This window comes from Mus pahari, chromosome 14 (assembly GCF_900095145.1).
Source record: "Mus pahari chromosome 14, PAHARI_EIJ_v1.1, whole genome shotgun sequence".
NCBI lineage: Eukaryota > Metazoa > Chordata > Mammalia > Rodentia > Muridae > Mus > Mus pahari.
The window spans coordinates 51,617,711-51,623,771 of NC_034603.1; the positions used below are offsets into that span (position 1 = coordinate 51,617,711).

Sequence of the window (6,061 nt, forward strand, 5' to 3'; positions counted from 1 at the left end):
TGAAGCTTTGTAAACTCACAACAGATATTCCTTCAGCAAGCATTAAGTTTATTTTTCTTTCAAGAACACAGGGCTTGCTAACAGCACCACTCTTTTGCAACTAATGGCAGTGATGAAGTATAGAAATGATTATGTGGTATGGGGCATCTGAGCAGGACTCTTAACACAGATGGGGAATGTCCTTGGACGGATGCAGATAAAGATGCTAACAGATCACGTTGACAACCCCCACTCAAGTTATTTTCTCTTGATTCTTTTCTGAGCAACCACCCAGTCCATGAAGTAGCTACAAAACTTGTATCAGCTTGTTTTGTCAAAGGTCAGTAATGGATTTAGACTCCTATATATCAGTAAGGACTCTCCTATATGAATGTTAGCCTTGTCCAGGGAAGTGGAAGAGTGAAATAGTAAATAAGACCAAACAACAAGGAAAACAGATCCCACAAATAGTGGGCGTGGTCCTAGTTAAGGAACAAGGACTTTGAGGACACACTGGCATGGACACACTGCTTGCAGCTCCAAGATCTGAGCATATTACAAGAACTTCTTTCAAGATTGATTTTTCTCATTTCTAAAATAGTAACTCAGAGGGACATCAGACTATTAAATGAACATAAAATTGACTGGTCTAGTAAACTAATAACCTATTATAATTGTCTCTTAGTGAAAGCTGTAAAGCAAGAAGTGGCAGGGACTGTTTGTGAATGATCCATTATCTAAGAGCTTAACGAACTTTACTTTCAACACATTTTTCTTCCAGGTAGCTTGATTAGGGGTGGAGGTATCAAAGTAAAAATACCCCGTGTAGGTTCAGCATGTGCTTACTGTGCCTCACTATGGCAGAATCGACCGCCCTATCTAAGTGTGTACTGGGTTCATGTGTGCTCTTGGTTGACTTACCTAAGTAAGATAAGGTCAGTGCCTGTGATGGATGCTGAAGAGAGTCACAGTGCCAAGGGAAACAGCTGTAAAGGCCCTCTAGGATCCGACTGCTGTGTAAAGGAACAGCAGAAGAGCACCTGTGTTCCATCATCTGGTTATATCAGGACCTACTGTGTGCATTAGTGCAGATCCGGGATTGCAAAGTAACTACACCAGCCTCAGTGCTGTGACTCCTGCAGCATGCAGCGGGGGCGCGCCGCTCGTGCCCGAGGGCCATGAAGTCACGTGGGCGCGCGGCCCCGCCCCGTCGTCGGCCCCGACTTGGTGGGGCGGTGTCTGCCCCGGAAGTGCCTGTCTTCGGCTGACAGCTGCTGGCGCGGCGGCGGCGGCCCCAAGCAAGATGGCGCTGCGGCCCGGAGCCGGAGCCAGCGGCGCGGCGGGGGCGGGCGCGGGGCCCGGCGGGGCAGGCAGGTGGGTCGACGGGGCGGAGCGGGGCGCGGGGCCGGCGGAGTGGGCAGGTGGGGCCGGGCGCAGGGGCGGCGGTTGCGGGGCGCGAGCGTCTTGGGGACCCGCGGGGAGCGCGCTCGGGTGCAGGCGCCACCGCACCTGCCGCGGGGCCTCGAGCGCCCGCCGGCGAGTCCCTGCTGGGCTTGCTGGGCTCGAGCTGCTGTCGGAGAGAAGGCTGTGACGGTCTAGTCACGAAGCTGGAGGAACCGTTTTAAGAGTGTACAGTATTGTCTTTCCTCTCATTGAGCGTCCTGTCCTTTTTCTTTTCTTCACGTACAAATAGAAAAATCTGAAGACCTTTGAATTAGTAATTGTCTTGAGATAAAGCTCGTCTAGTAGAAAAAAAAAAAAACATGTTTGACTCCTTTTGAAATAGACATTTTGAAACAAAGAAAATTCACTGACCAAGAGCAGTATGCTCCTCTTAAAACAAAAGCTTCCAGACTTTATTGAGCTCCTTTTAAAAATAAAAATCTGCTCTTTGTTCTATTTCAGATAATTTTTAGGCTGTGCTTCCTGTATCCAGAATGGTAAAGGGGCGTTTGTAACTCAAGTTCATTTTCATTTAACAAAATGTTTGATTCCAGAAAGTCTGCACCCATTTCTATCATGACTCAGTTTGTGTTTATTTAATTAGCTAACATACAGCACACACATTCCGAGATAAAATTAGCTTTATATTTTTAAATATCCTAAGTTATCTTTGGAAAGCGAAGTGTTTGGGGTTTTTTTCATGTATAGTTTAATTTTGGAATCACTTACACTTCAATTGTGTAAAAGATTTTAAAGTAACCATCTCTTGCAGGTGCATATGTGTGAATATATATATATATATATATATATATATATATATATATATATATACATACACACACACACTCATTCACAGAAGGAAAAAAGCAGCCATTTGAATAAAGCAACTGTGTGTGGCCAGGTTTTCTGCTTCCTCTACAGTCTTTGACTTTAAACTTAAAACATTTTCCTTCCTCCTCTGGTTTTGTCACTGTTTCATTAGGGTTTTTCATTAGTGAGCATTGGAAATTGCTTTTGCCTGCAGAATATATACAGGATAACAATTTCTAAAGTGGCATTCCTAAGTGGCATTAATCTAATCAAATGTATGATTAATAATGGGACCAGTCCTAGAAAATTTCAAAGAATTTTGTGTTTTAAGCACAAATGTTCTCTTTAAAAAAAAAAACAAAACAAAACCCTGCTCAGTTTGGTTTGTAGTATTTTAATGTCACTGGTCCAAGCAGCTGCACTGGAGCATGCCTGTAATCCAGCTCTGAGGAGATGTAGGCAGGAAGATCAGGAGCTCAAAGACATGCTCTGCTATCTGCAGAGTTTGAGGTTAGCCTGGGCGTCCTGAGATCCTGTCTTAAGGGAAAGAATATGGACAATAAACTCATGTGCACAACAACAGGTAGCAAATATATAGGAGACAGAAAGTGGTTACAATGGTTGGTTGAAGGGTATTTGGTGTTACACTTATTTGATACTTTTTTGGGCTGAGAAACTGTATACTCAGGAATATTTTGGTTTTGGGAAAGCGATGCTAAGAGCTGAAGTTATCTATAAGAAACCTAACAAAGTAGCAGAGAATAACTGGAGAAAAACAGAAGCCAGCACTCTTCTCTCTAAGCTCTCAGTGGGAAAAAGAAATCAGCAGCTGGAACGGATTCTGAGACCTTCCTTTTGCCTTGGATACTGTTTCTTACTTTCTTTTAGCTACTTAGTTTCCTTAAAGACTAGCCAAAGGCAGCCCCGTGCAAACAACCACTTTCGCCTAATGCACTGAATGGACTATCCTAGAATAAATGCTTGAAACTGATAAACAAAACGACAGTATTTGCCTTTAACCAAGTAAAGCAACAGAGTTGAAAACAATCTCGAAGAGACTTTAGTGACCCCAGCTACAGTGTACTTACAGATAATAATAAATAAATCTTTAAAAAAAAATACTGCACGTTCTCAACCTTTAGGTCTGAACCCCTCTTAGGGGTCACACATCAGCCAGTTGTTACATTATGATTCATAGTAGTAGCAAAATTACAGTTATGAAGTAGCAATGGAATAATTTTATGGTTGGGGTCACCCACACACAAAGAACTATAGTAAAGGGTCACAGCATTAGGAAGGCTAAGAATGGGTGTTCACAAAGTAACCTTAGCACTCTGCTTCCCTGCCCTATTCTCTTACAAGCTCTGTGGGAACTTCTTAGTCTCTCCATCCTCTGCTGTTTCTTACCTATCCTGGCATGGTTTTTAAAATGTGTTTGTGAGTATCCACCAAAACGCATAATAGTGAAGTCGATTTTGAGCTGCACCAGGGGGAGGAGAAGGTGTTGAGATTGTCATAAGGAGACTGGGGGCTAGCAGATGCTATGGGAGGAACACATCTGCAGTGCAGGATCGGATCGGCTGCTGTTCAACGGAGAGAAGAGTTTTATGTGATAAAAAGGAAAGGGAAAGTACGCCCGATCCGAAAAGGCCTTGAGGGGAACCGGGAGATCTCTGACCCAGAGGCATCGTACCCCTCAAGCTTAGCTGTCTCATCAGCATCTTCCTGCTTAGCAGCATCTTAGCTGCTTGTCTAGCCAGTCTAAGAATTACTTGGTGGGGGAGAGTGGGGACTGGCTGGGGGTGGGGCATGCTGCCAAGCACAATGGTCTGCACTCAACACTAGGGACTCACATAGTACAAGGAGAGAACTGACTCCCCCAAGTTGTTCTCCCACCTCTACGTGAACAGCTACACACACACACACACACACACACACACACACACACGCATACACACTAAATAAATGTAACAAAAGAGAATGGTAGGGGCTGGAGAAATGAGCACACACATGGGGGAGGAGGCTCAGAACTGCCTTTAACTCCAGCCCCAGGGCATCTGCTGCCCTCTTCTGGCCTCCTTGGCTGTCCACACACAGAAACATGGAAAGAAAAACACGTTAGTTTCAGTTATCTAAATATTTCATAATAAAAACGCAGGGGTCACTAAGCAACTTTGGGTTGTTAAATGTTTTACTAGAGTTATATTTATCAGTACAGTTGGTTGGTTCTTATATGTGTTTAATATTTTAAGTAGCTTTTAAAATCTTTAACAGGTTTTTTTAAATCATATTTTGTATTTATTAATGTGTATGGATTCTGACTACATGTACAAACCACACATATACCTGGTGTCCTCGGAACAGATACCCTGGAAATAGAGTTGGGGATGAATGTTGAGCCGCCGTGTGGATGCTGGGAACTGAACCCACGTCCTTCACAAGAGCAGCTTACTAACCACCCCTGCAGCCCTGTAATACAGCTTATATCTTGTCTCTGTGGTTGCCTTAATTTGGGACCTTGACAAACGTTGGGTTCTGTGTCCTCACTTGACAGGAGAGGGAGCTGGCAGGGTAAAAAGGGGACTACAACTGACTACAAGAGAATAGAACTCACTCCAAGTTTTACTGAGCCACTCTACCATACTGGTGACTTGAATCTTTAAGGCAGGTTTGGCAAAGTCTCAAGTGGTTGCCTACTTAACTGTATTCCTTACTACTAAGCTTATCAGTCTTGGTGTGTAAGTGGTGTTGTGTAGAACAGATGATCACCAGCACTGTCCTTGAACCAAAACATTCTATCCAGGGAAGGGCATGGTGGCACACATCTAGAATCCTGCTATCAGTAGATAAGACGGAGGATCGGATTGAGCCTACAAGTTTTGTCTTAGACAGACAAAACTGTTAATGCATGACTCCACTGTTATTGCCTCTTGTATACCATTAAGAAAAGGACTGACTCTTTAGGCCTGCTTGTTAGCCCAGGATTCACCAGTGACCAGCCCTCCACAAAAGCCAGATACTATGCTAAACCATTTTGTTATTAAAGGGAACAAAACAAAACACTAAACCACTGTAGAACCATGGACTCTAAAGTTGGTATTTTAGGCTTTTTCCTGTGAGTAGGAGGATGAGTATAGGTTTGTTGTTGTTGTTGTTGTTTTGTTTTGTTTTTAAAGCAAGAGTTCCCGAATTTGACATTCAGTTCCTGGTGCCCACTAACCTACTCTAAAACCTCTCAAGAACATCTTTGAATCTGAAATTGAGAGACTTTCCCAGCCAGGAGGTTTCCTCTCGATCTGGAGAGATGGCTCAGTAGCTAAGAGCACTGGCTGCTCTTACTGGAGTCTTAGGTTTGATTCCTAGACCCACATGTTAGCTTGTAAACAGTTGTAAGTGCCACAGGATCTCTCAGCCCCTTTTGGCCTTCATGGGCACTGCACGCTTGTGGTGTGTAGCTGTGCATGCAGCCAAAACACCCCTACACATGACTAAAAAAAAAGCCTGCCTCCCTTTCTTGATTCGTTCCCTTTCTGGTCTCAGCGAAAGGCCCAGTTCCTCAAACCAGCTCCCTCTCACGTGTTAGTCCTGCTCCTTCCAAACCCTAGTTTTTCCTGTCAGTAAGGCCGCCATGTTTCTCTTCCCTTCGCCCATTTTCGCCCATTGAGACCGCCCACTGGAAGACCATCATTCTCAAGGGGGTGGCTTTTGTCCTCATCTTCATCTGGACATTCTGCAGCAGTAGACACTGGCAGCTGCGCAGCTGCTCTCTCTCTCTCTTTTTTTTAATATGTAAGTACACTGTAGCTGTCCTCAGACACTCCAGAAGAGG

General features: G+C 44.2%; 1 protein-coding gene across 7 annotated transcripts in view; it reads left to right on the forward strand.

Annotated features, from left to right (window-relative positions):
- Positions 1 to 1,326: 1,326 nt before the first annotated feature.
- The window catches only part of Synrg (synergin gamma), an 81,016-nt gene continuing 76,281 nt past the window's right edge, over positions 1,327 to 6,061 (forward strand). For all 7 annotated transcript variants that reach the window (XM_029545776.1, XM_029545777.1, XM_029545779.1 and 4 more), the window contains exon 1: positions 1,327 to 1,353. The gene's annotated coding sequence lies outside the window, so the exon portion shown is untranslated. The remainder of the gene's footprint in view (positions 1,354 to 6,061) is intronic.